The sequence below is a fragment of the Schistocerca nitens genome, chromosome 7 (genome assembly GCF_023898315.1).
Source record: "Schistocerca nitens isolate TAMUIC-IGC-003100 chromosome 7, iqSchNite1.1, whole genome shotgun sequence".
Taxonomy (NCBI): Eukaryota; Metazoa; Arthropoda; class Insecta; order Orthoptera; family Acrididae; genus Schistocerca; species Schistocerca nitens.
Window position 1 is genome coordinate 333979514 of NC_064620.1, and position 17002 is coordinate 333996515.

The following is a 17002-nucleotide window of genomic DNA, read 5'->3' on the forward strand; positions in this document are numbered from 1 at the left end:
CGAGCCTTATAATCGAGAATAATAAATTTTAATAGTATTGATCGCAATACAATGTAATAGTTAGATAATAGCCTGTTTAGGTTGTTGAACAACCATCCTCACATCACACTTACAGTGAAATTGGTGCCTAACTACAACTTTTCAGTATCCAAAGGCTGGTGAAAACATGACTGTTAACGTATCTAACTGGTGGGAATGAAACATGATTTGAGGATGATTGCTGGTTAGCAGAAACGAGTTATCATGAAATTGTTATAACACTACATTGCGATCAAGACCATTTAAATTTATAAGAAATAATGAAAATCGAAGTGTCTCTCTTACCTGAAGGTGTCAGAGTTGCAATGAATTACGAATCAGTACAAGATCATGGGGATCACCGTGGCAGCACTGAGCTGTAATGCATACATGAACGCGTACTTGAGTATTTCTATGGCCTATGACCTAACAGTAAAATAAATTAAAATAATACTGAACAATCCAAGTTAGACATACTGTCCTAAAAGCAAGAAGTAAAAATACCTGCGATGGCCGGGAATCGAACCCGGATCAACTGCTTGGAAGGCAACTATGCTGACCATTACACCACCATCGCCGGATGATACCCAGCTAGCACGTCGCAGACTTATCGAAAGGAACACAGCGCCGCTGACTCATCGAGAGGAACACAGCGCCGCTCCGGCTTTCACCGTGACCTTACAAGACCAGATCCCAGCTGGAAGGACTTGCGTGCAGCACGCTCTGAGTTTGGTTCACGCGCAGATGGTCTCCGTCATTTGACAGTCGGCTATTGAGGAGTTGCAAGGTAATGTGAGGGAAAAAAAATAACGTTTCGTTGACGACGTGGTCTTTACAGACAGAGCACAAATTAGGACAAGAACGGGAAGCAGATTGTCTGTGTTCGCATCAAAAGATCCATGCAGTCATCCACTTCAAGCAACTGTAGAGAATCAAGGATAATCTGAATACGGATAGCATGATGGAGAATCAGGTCCGTTCTTTCCAAAAGAAAGTTAAGTTCTTAAGCTTTCACTAGACTGCTCTGTGCATAATTAAGACATTATTCCTTTTGTTTTAGCAAGTCTAAATCTTATTGTTTTGCAGTATACAGTGAGTCCGAAATATTAAGAAAATTTCATGAATGTGTCAGGGTTGGTTGCTGCGTCCTTGATGTAGGGCAATGTGGGTCTCATTAAGAGTAGTTTCTGTCTGGTGACTGCGCTGAGGATTTCTTGGTTGGGAGGATTCAGCATCTTTTCTCTGATGAAGGGGCCTCGACTTTAGATGTATCGCAAAGGAAGTGTGTGCAGATCGCCACTGTTCATGTTGTATATTAATGACCTGTTAGTTTGTTAAGCTCAGAATTGTTACAGATCATTAAGTTATCTAAAATCACATACTACCCGGAAAAGTTGCTCAAATTTCCCATCAGATATTAAAAAGATTTCAAAGCAGTGAGAGGATTGGCAAGTGATTTCTAATGTGCAAAAGCCCTAGGACTGCAATGTCAGTGGATCACAACAGCAATCACTCAATTCATACAAACCAATATTTCTTCTGCTGCCCCCCCCCCCCTCCCCAACCCTTGCCCCTTCGTTTACGGGGAGGAAATGTGTAGTGGCTTGCGGAGACTGGATAACTTTACAGCAGTGGGGCACGACAGCAATGTGCGTTGCCGTTTTCGTTGAGGTGTCTTGATCAAACTATTGTTCCAAGCTTTGCCAAATTGTGCATTGTATTAGTGTCTTGCCACAAATCGCATCAAGCAGCGTGCTGGGCTTGCTATTGCTCAGGAAAGGATCCATTACACTAGTCGATAGTTGGATTTTGTTTCCAAGGGATTTTTTCGGCTTCGTTTAATGACTGCTGCAAAAATTTCGGCTAGTTATTGGGACTGGTTGGACGGTGCTTCGCGGTCGCTGGCCGACTGGGAATTTCACTCTGTAACTGCCATGCATTTAACGAAGTTTGAACGTTTCCGTGGCTCGAGGACCAATACTATAATTCAGTGTTCTGTGATAAATGTCACGGAGAAAGCTTTTGACGGTGCAGCTTTATCCGTGCTAGGGAAAAGTTTAAATTTTGCATCGAAGCTCAAGGGATTACCAGTAATCGATTTTACTAGTTACATTGGATTGGCTATTTTAAACTACCTCCTGACGTGACAGAGGAGTCTAGGAGGGAGGTATGTTTGTGTGTTATTTCATACTTGATTACTGCTTTGGAAGCGTTGAAGCTGCATAGTCCAATTGTTTGGAAGGTGGGCTGATTATCAGCCTGCTGCTTCGGCCGTAAATGAGGCCATATCCTTCTAACACTGTGGCGTTACACTCTTCAACAAGTGGGGACGCGGCGGCAGCGTTGGGGGAGGCTGGAGGTAGAGGCAGCAGTGTGTGTGTGTGTGTGTGTGTGTGTGTGTGTATGTGTGTGTGTGTGTGTGTGCTTTATAGGAAATATATTTTGTTTTACGTATTTACATTTTTGACAGTCATTGCATAGCACAATAGTTTGAAATCAGACGTGTACTACAAGCCTTAAATTCTAGCTGTATAGCCTCAGGTCCAGCAGGCAGCACAATGTACAACGGAATTTCATCTGGTAATTCTGCCTTTATGGGATCTAACTTCCTCACTTTGGCAGTAGGGGAATACAGGCATTCTTCCATTGTTCCATTTGATTCATATTCACATGATATGTGGATAAGGTAGGGGTTCCCCTGGGTGACCCTGAATATAGCTAGCACAATAGCTTAAGGTATGTGGTGATTACCTGTGTGGAGGTAAGTGAAGTGTGACTTTCAATAGAATTAGTAAGAGTGTCTCAGTATTTAAGCTGATACCCAGAAATCCTTATCAGTGACCTTGACATGAGACTGTAATCTGGCACAGTATGCCCACTAGATAATTTCTACCATGAAACATGTTTAACACATAAAACACATTTCTATACAACAAGAGCACATATTAGGCATTATAAATCACTGTAGTTCAACGTAGCCACACAGCATTTATTTTATTAATTTACTTGATGTGATTGGACCAGGTTTCACACATACAGAACTGTATCTACTGTATATGATAGTACCTATGAAATAACCATTTTAATACGACAAATAGGATTACATTGAAATAATAATAATAACAGCAATGGTGTTAGCGGTATCAGTAATGGTGGTGGCAGATGTAAAAAGTGTTTATACGTGTAAAAATTAGATGTTTTCTGATATAGCGAATTCTGGGGAAAGGAAATATAAGGACACTATACCAGCCAAGAATACTGGGAAATGTAGAAGATATAACTGAGAATGGTGTACAGGGTAATGAGTGCATACAGGGGCAAAGGTAGTCATTGTTGCTTCAGTACATATTTGATTAATTGTCTTCTGAAGCTGGAGATATTATTCAGTCCTCTAATATCATTTGAGAAGGACTTCCAGAAAGTGGCTGAACGATGGAGCAGGACAAAGGATTATGGTCTGATGGGAACTGGTGATACCGCCGTGCTGTTCAGACAAGAGCGTTAAGGTCGAGGAGAGATATGAGGGAGAGAGACAGTAGAGAAGACAGAGAGTATGGAAACCATTGCACTTGTCTGCACGCAGCCAGGGTACCTGTGCACATGCTGGTAAAATATGATCAAAGAGTCCCACATTAGCGATATAACGGACACAGGAATTCATAATAAATTCCAGGTGCTGTAAAATTTCCTGAAAAAGACCTTCCAGGATAACATCGTCGTAATCAATAATTGGTCAAGAGGAAGAGGTTTTTATATTTTTGTAGAGCATGGAGAGACGCTGATGTTTTCTTGGAGTGGTGTGCTCATTGCAATTAAGATTTTCATCTATTTTTACTCCTAGGCTCTTTACTGATGATCGGTTCTCCCTATGTAGGCCGCAATCAACAAAATATTTTTGCATTCGGAGGGGAAAGTTGGTGACTGAAATTTCGTGATAAGATTCCACCGCAACGAAAAACGCCTTCACAAATCCTGTAACATGTCAGTGACACTCTCTCCCCTATTTCTCGGTAATACAAAATGTACTGCTCTTCTAAGAACATTCTCGATGTACTCCGTTAATCGTATCTGGTAAGGGTCCCAGATCGTGCAGCAGTACTCCAAAAGAAGACGGACAAGCTAATAAAGGCAGTCTCTTCTGAAGATCTGTTATATTTTCTAAGAAATCTGCCGATAAAACGCAGTCTTTGGTTTGCCTTCCCCGCAAAATTTTCTGTGTGTTCTTTCCAATTTAAGCTGTTCGTAATTGTAATTCCAGTTGAATATACCGTCTTCAGATTGCACTGATTTAACGTGTAACCGAAATTTGACGGATTCCTTTTTGCACTCATGGATGACCTCACACTTTTCATTATTTAGGCTGAATTGCCAAGTTTCGCACCATATAAATACTATTTCTAAATAGTTTCGCAATTTTTTTGATTTTCTGATGACTTCATTTGACGATAAACGACAGCATCTTCTACAGAAAACCTAGGACGGCTGCTCAGATAGTCTCCTAAATTGTCTGTATAGATAAGGAACTGCAGAGGATCTATAACCCTAGCCTGGGGAACGCCAGAAATCACTTCTGATTTACTCGATGACTTTCCGTCAGTTTCTACGAACTGTGATCTCGCTGACAGGAAATAACGAATCCAGTCATATAACTGAGGCGATATTTCATAAGCACGCAATTTCACTACAAGTTGCTTGTGTGGTATAGTGTCAAAAGCCTTCCGGAAATATAGAAATACAGAATCAATTTGAAATCCCTTGCCAATTGCGTAAAGAGCTAGTTGTCTTTCACAAGAACGGTGTTTAATAAATACTTGTTGACTGTGTGTTAATAGAGCGTCTCTTCAATTCATTCGTAAGCAGCGACACACTTGTAGAAGAAAGCATTCACTTAAATTTCACACCGAACGGACTATTGTATAAAAATTCTATTACCATCACCGGATAATTATATGTTCGTTTGTCGACAAGAAAGTTGACAGCTTAGAGCGAAGCAAACTCGTCTACTTTAGGAGGTTTGTAGAGCACACAAATGAGGCACACTCATTGTTATTGGATATGTGTAGTGCAGCAGGTGATAAATCAGAGCATGTGTGGACCACTACTCCGTCCCCTCGTCTCTTGAATCTGTCGTGTCTTAGGAACATGTGGCCGTCTAGCTTCTGGGTCAGTGCTGGAGAGAGAACAAAGCACAAGGAAACAAGCTGAGGTGGGGCGAGTGTAGGTTCCCAGAAGGAAAAGCGCAAGTATCTTCAGGGAAGAGGGAAGTTTTGTGACCCAGGCGAGCTGGGGTTTGCAGCAGTTAATAAACAGCCTAGCTGTGACAGAAAAAGAAACAGAGATAGAAAAATGCTGCGCACGACAGTACTAATAAGTGGAAAACAGAGTGTACCTGGCTCAAATGGCTCTGAGCACTATAGGACTTAACGTCTCAGGTCATCAGTCCCCCAGAACTTAGAACTACTTAAACCTTACTAACCTAAGGACATCACACACATCCATGCCCGAGGCAGGATCAAACCTGCGACCGTAGCGGTCGCGCGGTTCCAAACGGAAGCGCCTAGAACCGCTCGGCCAGCAGGGGCCGTCCCAGAGTGTACTATCAATGGCCCTAATGGTGAGTAACTACTATAATATGACAAATTGCTAAACAAAAACAGAAACAAGACTAAACTGGCACTGTAACTGGCAAAGTAAATGAGAAACAATAAAGAAACAGGAATTAGTAATCAAGTAAAACAAAACAGTTAACCCGTCAGTTAAGTTATGACTGACGATTATCTACAATAGCAATATAAACACATAAACTGGCGGCAGCAAGACTTGACATGTTCTTAGCTCCTAAAGCATAGGCTGGATGTCAGCATGAAGAGACAACTTTTCCACCGTAGCCCGGAACACACTCCGTAGTTGATCAGCAAGGTGCGTAAACCATCTAGCAGCTACGGCACAATATTGGTTTTAATCCTGTACATGAGGAACTTGGGCCGGCCGAGATGGCCGAGCAGTTCTAGGCGCTACAGTTGAAACGTCCCCTTAGAAAAATTATACAAGGCTGTGCTGAAGCTGACACACAATATTTTTAGCGCAACGCAATCTGACTTTCAAAAATCCCTACAAAAGAATGGCCCTGACTAACATTAACCTATACGTTTCACAAATCACTTACCTCACAAAAATCTTGGTTGCTCGAACTACTGCAATACAGCGAGCGCCACTACTGCCAGCTAAATAAAAGATTCAAACTACGGAACGCACTAACTACTGATAGGCATAGTTAGCAAATGAAAGATTTTAATAGAAAACAAACAATGTATTTACCTTGATAGTCATCAAAAGTCATAATATATATACTACTTCATGACATCCAGTCTTACAAATTTCAAAACTCCGCCATTTCTCTCCCCACATCCACCACTGCTGGCGGCTCAACTCCAACTGCGCAACGCTACGCGCTGTTAACATCCAACTGCCCAACAGTGCAATGGCGAGTACTACAACAATGCCAACCACCCACAGATTGCACACAGCACAGCCAGTGATTTTAATACAGAGCGCTACATGGCGTTACCAATATAAAAACCTAAACAGCCTACTTACATAGCCCCCATGCTCCCCACAAAAAATTTTACAAATTGTTTTGGGCAGTGGCCAATACAGATTAGAAAAAATTTTTCAGAATTACAATAACAAAGAAATCAAATGCACACACTTATCGATACAATGTTAGTCAAAAGCCAAAATTTTTCTTACAGTCCATAAAGACAGTCCTGATCATTCATCACAGTAAAATTGCAGTTTTTTTTTTCTCAAAGTCTGAGCAGTAAAAGAAAATGCACACGGAAGTAGTGGATTTCCATGCAGTCTTGAAGAAGTAGTGTTGTCCTTCAACGGAAAGACAGTGCTGATTCTTGACATGCAGATAGGTAATGGGCCACAACAGAGCAAACCCACAGCAGAGTCATTCGAAGTTTTGAAGAATATTGATTGGTAGGTCGGTCATCACAGAGCAGACCACTGTAGTCTTGTTAGAGATTACGGTATTGGTGGGCCACCAGAGGTGCAGACCCAGTGCAGTCCTTGTAGCAATAATGGTATTGGTGGGCAATCAAATGTACAGACCAACTTCAGTCCTTGTAGAGATGGCTAGCAGCCATCCGTTGCGACTGTGCAGGTGCACAATCACCGTAGAAGAGTCTTGTGGACAATATAACAAGTCCATGAACCACCACTTGTGCACTCACAAAAAATTTTTTTGAAATGTCCTTAGAACCAGCAATGCTGTTATCCAGTCCCTTGCTGAATTATTAACACACGTGCAAACACTATCAGTCCCTACTTCTCACATATTGTCCATATACTATGACCAACAAAAACGTGTGCAGTGAAATGTAACTCACAAGTTACTTAATTTGAGGAACTGATGTCAATTACAATTTTATAACATAAGAATACAATAACAAAGGTGCAAAATACATCATTAAAGAACTTAACAATACAGATAACATTTGTGGTAATGCAGGCTTTACAAAAGAATAGAAATAACATATACATCAGTGTTACAGGAATTATGACATGAGTACATACATAAAAGATCAGAATAACTTTCGAAACATCAACTTCACACATGAGCATTAAAACAGAACAGAATAAACAATGTCTAAACATCTTTACAAAGAAAATAACATATTATCAGAAAAATTCTACAACATAACTCTTATTATCTAAACACATAAAGACAGGAAAAACACAAATACACAAGAGTACACAAACACAAAAATACAGGAAAGGGTTTGCTTTCAGTGTGACATTTGGTACTGCAGTCCACCCCAAAACTTCATTCCATATATCTTTCCTCTTATTTCAACATTTGTTTCCACCAAAAAAATTCTATCCAAGCATGCTTTCTGTATTTATATGTTCACACATTCCTTACCTCATTATTTATTTTCCATTATCTTACCTCATCATTTATTTCCAAAAAAAATCCTACCTAAACCTGTTGTCCCTAAACCCTACTTTTTTGGTTCATATCCTCTTTCAAAATACTTTTTTGGCCAAACCATTTCCTTATAGCTTCTCAATGCATTTCTTCCAATTCATCACAACTTGTTCTCTTATATGGCCTACCCCATCTTAAGCTAACTTAAATCTACTGAGCTCAGATGCTTAACTAAGGGACGAGGCAATGCAGCAGCACAAAACAATTAACACAAACAGCAATGACAAAAAAATGGAAATTGGCAAAGCAAGCTACAGTAAATCTAAATTACCAAGCAAATGCAACATTTCAACTAATATGAGCCAATGTGCAGCAACAAGAAAAATAAATCAGTAGTAAAACTAGCTTAACAGAGTAACACAAAATGAAATTTAGTAGCACTATGCCTGGCAAACAGCAGCAGCAAATTTAGTAACTTATATCTAAACATGACAAAGCTCAAGCAGAAAAAATATTACAGTAAAAATGGCCATATTTAATACCTATGTCACATCTTAACACTAGAGTGATGCATTTACTCTGCAAGAAAGTTACCAAGTCAATAAAATTATTTATGGAATTCCTGTGAAAGGAAATGTCTAATTGTGCTCTCTTTTCTAAGAAAGTATATCATAAACGTATTCTTTACTGGCTCTGTTGACAGAAAATAGTGATATTTGCACATCTATTAAATTTTATAATAACCAATGCTGCAGTGCAGCTAGAAACTAGATATTAAAGAAAATGAGCAAATATGTACAAAGGAAGGCATGAAACATCATTCATTAGCCATATGGCATTTCATAACATAGTAAAAAATCTCTCAACTAGAAAGACAGTAGTCATAATCAGGTGTATAGACATAAAAATATTTCTCATCATTTCATTAGGCATTTCAGTAAATATCATAAATTAAGATCTCCACAGTATAATCATATGTTTTCAAGTTTGAGCGTGTCGTATTTGCGATGCTTTCTACAAAGGAATGTCAATAGCGAGGATAATGGAATCCCTTTTTGTTTCTTCTCCACCTGTGCCTCTGAAAGGCACACACTAATGGCTTTTTTCCAGGCGACTTTCGCACAGCTGGGTGCCCACGATGCATTACATGAAGGTGGTCACTTAACATTCTTACTGAAATATTTACGACAGCAGTTTCCACTACAGTGGCAGTCTGATATAAAAAATTTCACATGTCGAGAATTTGCGTTACAAATGTATAGAAACAAAATCCTATAAATACAACAGTGGCGAAAAAATTTTCAGTGGCATTGTGATACATTCACACATGTACACACATTTCATAATTCTAAAGTACGTTTCTTGGTTTCCAACATCCTTTTCCACAAATCAGAGTACCTAACCACTACTCATTATTCCTTACCTTATTACACATGTACATATTCGTCGACACGTCAATCTTGCGGCGACACTTCAATATTTCATCATAATAAATACATAGCATAATCAAATTCCTCATATAGCATCAGCTTATTGATAATAAATATACCTCAAAATCATAATACACATTGACATCGTAAAAATAACATCATAACACCTCAGTCAAATCTCAGAAAGGTTGTAGCTTTCTGCAATAATTTAAAAACCTAAAAAAAAATTCTCTGCTCATTTCAATAGTGTCATATACCTCAAATGTACTTTAAAAATCATGACCCCATACCAAATGCATCATTCAAAGCTCTCATAGCATCTCAATGGTTCCGAAAAAATATGAACAGTTCACAAAGTACAGACAAAATACAATTTCATAAGTATGAAATTATCCCAACTGTGTAATTGCGTAAACATGTGTCACTGATGTAGTAAAAAAAATGTTTGTCTCTCAGTTAAATGATCAGATAGCTGTGTAATTTATGTGTTAGTGAAATATGACACCAAAGTGTAAAGTTGTATAAGCAAATACCATATTAGCTAGGGCTCCTTGTGCTTGTCAAACACATGGTACACAAAGTAAGTGTGTACCCCCCTGAGGATAAATGTAATTATACCCTCAGGTGTTACAGATTACAGCAATGGAATGAAATGTATCACGGAAAACTTTCTTTGTAATTAAAAAATCTTGAAAAATAAATGGATTAAGTACAAAATTAATCACTCAAATACGTGTCCTGTAGCGCTAAAGGTGCGTCTTGCTGTAAGATAATTCTGTGGAACTGTCGTAGTTATCGTCCCCTGTAAGCAAAATTCTGCTGAAGTCAATGTACTTACCTCATCATAAACGAAAGTGAAATGCTTTGCGTATAGATATCGTAGTTATTACATACCTTACCGTGATCAAGAAAGTACTATAAAGTAACGTATTGTTGTGCTACGAAAAAGGCTGTCTCATTGTAGTTATACCACAAAAGTTACTACCAAAACATGTACTACTTTCCAGAATAATGCAGAAAAACTGTGCAGATATAAAACAGATACAGCGCAAAAGCAATAATATAAATTGTGTCACTCGATGTAAGCAGGCTGTTTAGGTTTTTATATTGGTAACGCCACGTAGCGCTCTGTATGAAAATCACTGGCTGTACTGTGTGCAGTCTGTGGGTGGTTGGCATTGTTGTAATACTCGCCATTGCACTGTTGGGCAGTTGGATGTTAACAGCGCGTAGCGTTGTGCAGTTGGAGTTGAGCCGCCAGCAGTGGTGGATGTGGGGAGAGAAATGGCGGAGTTTTGAAATTTGTAAGACTGGATGTCATGAAGTAGTATATATATTATGACTTTTGATGACTATCAAGGTAAATACATTGTTTGTTCTCTATTAAAATCTTTCATTTGCTAACTATGCCTATCAGTAGTTAGTGCCTTCCGTAGTTTGAATCTTTTATTTAGCTGGCAGTAGTGGCGCTTGTTGTATTGCAGTAGTTCGAGTAACCAAGATTTTTGTGAGGTAAGTGATTTGTGAAACGTATGGGTTAATGTTAGTCAGGGTCATTCTTTTGAAGGGATTTTTGAAAGTCAGATTCCGTTGCGCTAAAAATATTATGTGTCAGCTTATGCACAGTCTTGTATAATTTTTCTAAGGGGACGTTTCATATGACGACCCTTAGCTGAGGATACCTCACTGGAATCTTCTGATTTTTTCTTGTAGTTTGTGTAATTAGAGTAGCTTTAGTTTATTGCTAGCGCGTAATTGTAGAGAGAATCTCCTTTGTAGTTGCAGTCTTTCACTGTTGTACAGTAAAACAGTTGTGGCATGCATGTAAATTTGCACCAAGTATTTCGCAGCTGCGCTTGCAATTAACTAGATATTTTTTTCAGTGCTATGTTAATGTGTTCTCTTATTTTTGCTCTTCAAATTGTGCTTTTCTGTGTTATCGTGTGAAATATTGTGACAATAATGGCGTGTGAATAACGTAACACTAGGCTCCAAAGTAAACTGAGAAATAATAGTGACGACGAGCGTAGCCTATCAGCACCACTGCGTAATGAAGTAACAGACATGCAAAGTAGTAATTTGGTAATTGTGCATTGGGAAATGGAGCAGGCGGCAAATAATGGTGTAGACAGTGAAACAAGTAGTGAACAGGGAAGCATTATCGATCGATCAGTCGGCAACAGCTCGCCTCAGGAGTCCGAAATGACAGAACACAATATTGCAAATATTGTAGACTCAGGATTTGGGTGCTCACCGTTTTCTCAAATAAGTCAAGACACATTTTCTGCTCATCAAAATGTAAATGTTTCCAGTGCAAATGCACGGCCGGAAACTGCTGTCGTATATATTTCGGTAAGAATGTTAAGTGACCACCTTCACGTAATGCGTCATGGGCACCCAGCTGTGTGACAGTTGCCTGGAAAAAAGCCATTAGTGTGTGCCTTTCAGAGGCACAGGTGGAGAAGAAACAAAAAGGGAGGCCATTATCCTCGCTATTGACATTCCTTTGTAGAAAGCATCGCAAATACGACACGCTCAAACTTGAAAACATATGATTATACTGTGGAGATCTTAATTTATGATATTTACTGAAATGCCTAATGAAATGATGAGAAATATTTTTATGTCTATACACCTGATTATGACTACTGTCTTTCTAGTTGAGAGATTTTTTTACTATGTTATGAAATGCCATATGGCTAATGAATGATGTTTCATGCCTTCCTTTGTACATATTTGCTCATTTTCTTTAATATCTAGTTTCTAGCTGCACTGCAGCATTGGTTATTATAAAATTTAATAGATGTGCAAATATCACTATTTTCTGTCAACAGAGCCAGTAAAGAATACGTTTATGATATACTTTCTTAGAAAAGAGAGCACAATTAGACATTTCCTTTCACAGGAATTCCATAAATAATTTTATTGACTTGGTAACTTTCTTGCAGAGTAAATGCATCACTCTAGTGTTAAGATGTGACATAGGTATTAAATATGGCCATTTTTACTGTAATATTTTTTCTGCTTGAGCTTTGTCATGTTTAGATATAAGTTACTAAATTTGCTGCTGCTGTTTGCCAGGCATAGTGCTACTAAATTTCACTTTGTATTACTCTGTTAAGCTAGTTTTACTACTGATTTATTTTTCTTGTTGCTGCACATTGGCTCATATTAGTTGAAATGTTGCATTTGCTTGGTAATTTAGATTTACTGTAGCTTGCTTTGCCAATTTCCATTTTTTTGTCATTGCTGTTTGTGTTAATTGTTTTGTGCTGCTGCATTGCCTCGTCCCTTAGTTAAGCATCTGAGCTCAGTAGATTTAAGTTAGCTTAAGATGGGGTAGGCCATATAAGAGAACAAGTTGTGATGAATTGGAAGAAATGCATTGAGAAGCTATAAGGAAATGGTTTGGCCAAAAAAGTATTTTGAAAGAGGATATGAACCAAAAAAGTAGGGTTTAGGGACAACAGGTTTAGGTAGGATTTTTTTGGAAATAAATGATGAGGTAAGATAATGGAAAATAAATAATGAGGTAAGGAATGTGTGAACATATAAATACAGAAAGCATGCTTGGATAGAATTTTTTTGGTGGAAACAAATGTTGAAATAAGAGGAAAGATATATGGAATGAAGTTTTGGGGTGGACTGCAGTACCAAATGTCACACTGAAAGCAAACCCTTTCCTGTATTTTTGTGTTTGTGTACTCTTGTGTATTTGTGTTTTTCCTGTCTTTATGTGTTTAGATAATAAGAGTTATGTTGTAGAATTTTTCTGATAATATGTTATTTTCTTTGTAAAGATGTTTAGACATTGTTTATTCTGTTCTGTTTTAATGCTCATGTGTGAAGTTGATGTTTCGAAAGTTATTCTGATCTTTTATGTATGTACTCATGTCATAATTCCTGTAACACTGATGTATATGTTATTTCTATTCTTTTGTAAAGCCTGCATTACCACAAATGTTATCTGTATTGTTAAGTTCTTTAATGATGTATTTTGCACCTTTGTTATTGTATTCTTATGTTATAAAATTGTAATTGACACCAGTTCATCAAATTGAGTAACTTGTGAGTTACATTTCACTGCACACGTTTTTGTTGGTCATAGTATATGGACAATATGTGAGAAGTAGGGACTGATAGTGTTTGCACGTGTGTTAATAATTCAGCAAGGGACTGGATAACAGCATTGCTGGTTCTAAGGACATTTCAAAAAAAAAATTTTTTTAGTGCACAAGTGGTGGTTCATGGACTTGTTATATTGTCCACAAGACTCTTCTACGGTGATTGTGCACCTGCACAGTCGCAACGGATGGCTGCTAGCCATCTCTACAAGGACTGAAGTTGGTCTGCACCTTTGATGGCCCACCAATACCATTATTTCTACAAGGACTGCACTTGGTCTGCACCTCTGGTGGCCCACCAATACCGTAATCTCTAACAAGACTACAGTGGTCTGCTCTGTGATGACCTACCTACCAATCAATATTCTTCAAAACTTCGAATGACTCTGCTGTGGGTTTGCTCTGTTGTGGCCCATTACCTATCTGCATGTCAAGAATCAGCACTGTCTTTCCGTTGAAGGACAACACTACATCTTCAAGACTGCATGGAAATCCACTACTTCCGTGTGCATTTTCTTTTACTGCTCAGACTTTGAGAAAAAAAACTGCAATTTTACTGTGATGAATGATCAGGACTGTCTTTATGGACTGTGATTTCTTTGTTATTGTAATTATGAAAAAATTTTTCTAATCTGTATTGACCACTGCCCAAAACAATTTGTAAAATTTTTTGTGGGGAGCATGGGGGCTATGTAAGTAGGCTGTTTAGGTTTTTATATTGGTAACGCCACGTAGCGCTCTGTATGAAAATCACTGGCTGTGCTGTGTGCAGTCTGTGGGTGGTTGGCATTGTTGTAGTACTCGCCATTGCACTGTTGGGCAGTTGGATGTTAACAGCGCGTAGCGTTGCGCAGTTGGAGTTGAGCCGCCAGCAGTGGTGGATGTGGGGAGAGAAATGGCGGAGTTTTGAAATTTGTAAGACTGGATGTCATGAACTACTATATACACTGCTGGCCACCGTAAATGCAACACCAAGAAAGACAAGAGGTAGCACAACAAGATTTATTTTGTAGATAACATGTTGACCAAGTATCAAATGATTACGTTTACAGACGTCTGTGACATGTGGTTCCTGCCAGAATCAGTAGTCAGAGTAGCCGCCATTGTTGGAGATCACCGCTGCCACACGTCTCGGCATTGAGTCAGAGACATTGGATGTGTTCCTGGGGTACAGCAGCCCAAGCAGCTTCCACACGTTGCGAAAGATCATCTGGTGTGGCAGCTGGGGATATAATCTGGGTCACTCGTTGAGCAACCATGGACCACATGTTTTCTATCGGCGAAAGATCCGGAGATCGAGCCAGCCAGGGAAGCAATTCAATCTGGTTATTGACGAAGAACCTTTGGACAATGCGTGCCACGTGTGGTCGTGCATTATCCTGTTGAAATATGGTTGTGGCCTAGCCCTGAAGGTAAGGATGGACAACTGGCTCCAGCACCTCAGATATGTAGCGCCGGCTATTTAAAGTACCGGCAATGCGTACTAGAGACGTGCTAGAGTAATATCCAATACCGCCCCATACCATAATACCCGGTGCAAGACCAGTGTGGCGGTGCATAATGCAGCTGTCCAGCATCCTCTCTCCACGGTGTCTCCACACTCGAATCCGACCATCGTGGTGCTGCAGACAGAAGCGTGCCTCGTCAATAAAGACAACGTCATTCCATTCTGCCGTCCACATCCGTCTGTCATCGCACCATTGGCGACGGAGACGTCTGTGATTCTGCGTCAATGGTAGACGAAGCAATGGACGTCCTGCGGACAGACCACTCTGCTGTAAACGGCGTCGAATGGTACGCGCAGACACTGGATGATGCGTTACAGACGCAATGTGCTGTGCTATGGTTCGGGATGTCACTAAGCGATCCGTCAGTGCCATGCGCACAATTTGCCTATCAGCACGTGCAGTGGTGCACCGAGGTGAATGCGATCGACCACGTCGGTCCGTCGAACCCTCCTGCATCCAACGGTCACATATCCGCATTACAATTGTTTGGTTTCGTCCAACACGACTTGCGATTTCTCTGTATGATAATCCACAATCTCGGTAAGCCACTATCCTTCCTCTGTCGAACTCGGATACTTGATCAAAAGATGTTCGCTGTTGTCTACGAGGCATAACTGATCGTCTTGTGAAACAACCACAAGGTAAACACACGTGCCGAACGTACACTAGTCGAAATCGCCAAGCCTTAAATGGCACTATGTGGCGGCGCCACAGGCGGGCGTGATGTGCGTCTGCGCTGAAATTGTAATCAGTTGCATATCTCATCGCTGCAAACCCATGGTGTAAATTTCACTTGACTCGGATGCTTCCTTCAGGGTGTTGCATTTACGGTGGCCAGCAGTGTATATTATGACTTTTGATGACTATCAAGGTAAATACATTGTTTGTTCTCTATTAAAATCTTTCATTTGGTAACTATGTCTATCAGTAGTTAGTGCCTTCCGTAGTTTGAATCTTTTATTTAGTTGGCAGTAGTGGCGCTCGCTGTATTGCAGTAGTTCGAGTAACCAAGATTTTTGTGAGGTAAGTGATTTGTGAAACGTATAGGTTAATGTTAGTCAGGGACATTCTTTTGAAGGGATTTTTGAAAGTCAGTTTGCGTTGCGCTAAAAATATTGTGTGTCAGCTTAAGCACAGTCTTGTATAATTTTTCTAAGGGGACGTTTCACAGTCTGGAACCGCGCGACCGCTACGGTCGCAGGTTCGAATCCAGCCTCGGGCATGTATTTGTGTGATGTCCGTAGGTTAGTTAGGTTTAAGTAGTTCTAAGTTCTTGGGGACCGATGACCTCAGATGTTAAGTCCCATAGTGCTCAGAGCCATTTGAACGATTTGAACATAAAGTACTTGATATAAGCTCACACGAAGAAGTCTAAGGTGATAATATCTGGTCACCTCAGAGTCTCCATACGCCGTGAACCTCGAAGGATCCACCGTCCATGGCAAATGAGGTTGAGGTAATCTCGAACAGTGAGAACAAAATGAGAAGGAGCCACATCCTACAGGTACAAAATGGAGTTCGGAATTCCACCCGACTCCAATTGCGGTTTCAGGAAAAGCACAACCACGTCGAAAGGTAACTGGTACATTTTATCGTTTTCTCTGCAAAGATGATCCATAGATATTGATCTTGGTCATCCCTAGCCATACGTTCAGTTTCGATATTCGTCTCTCCCATTCTTGCACCTCGTGTGAATTGCTGTTGGCTAATTTACGGCAGGTGTGGCGGTTCAAGAACACTTGTGAAGTATGGCCGTCGCCAAGCAGAGGAGGTTCCTTAGCTGGTTTTCATTTGGCGTGGCCTGCAATAATTCAGTACACATTTCAGTATCGGTGGCACAATATTTCTCCATCTACGGTGGATACGATACCTGTGTTCTTCAACGTAACAGGAGTACTCTGCCAGATAGTGGGTCGTGGAATGTTCAGCTCACGGCTCACCCGACTAACGGAAGACCGTGGGTTCCTTCAGGTGGCCCCATCA

At 40.0% G+C, this 17002-nt stretch overlaps 1 non-coding gene across 1 annotated transcript; it reads right to left on the bottom strand.

Moving 5' to 3' along the window:
* Positions 1–523: 523 nt before the first annotated feature.
* Positions 524–595, bottom strand: Trnag-ucc (transfer RNA glycine (anticodon UCC)). The gene has a single exon. It is a non-coding gene; the product is annotated as a tRNA-Gly (tRNA).
* Positions 596–17002: the final 16407 nt, after the last annotated feature.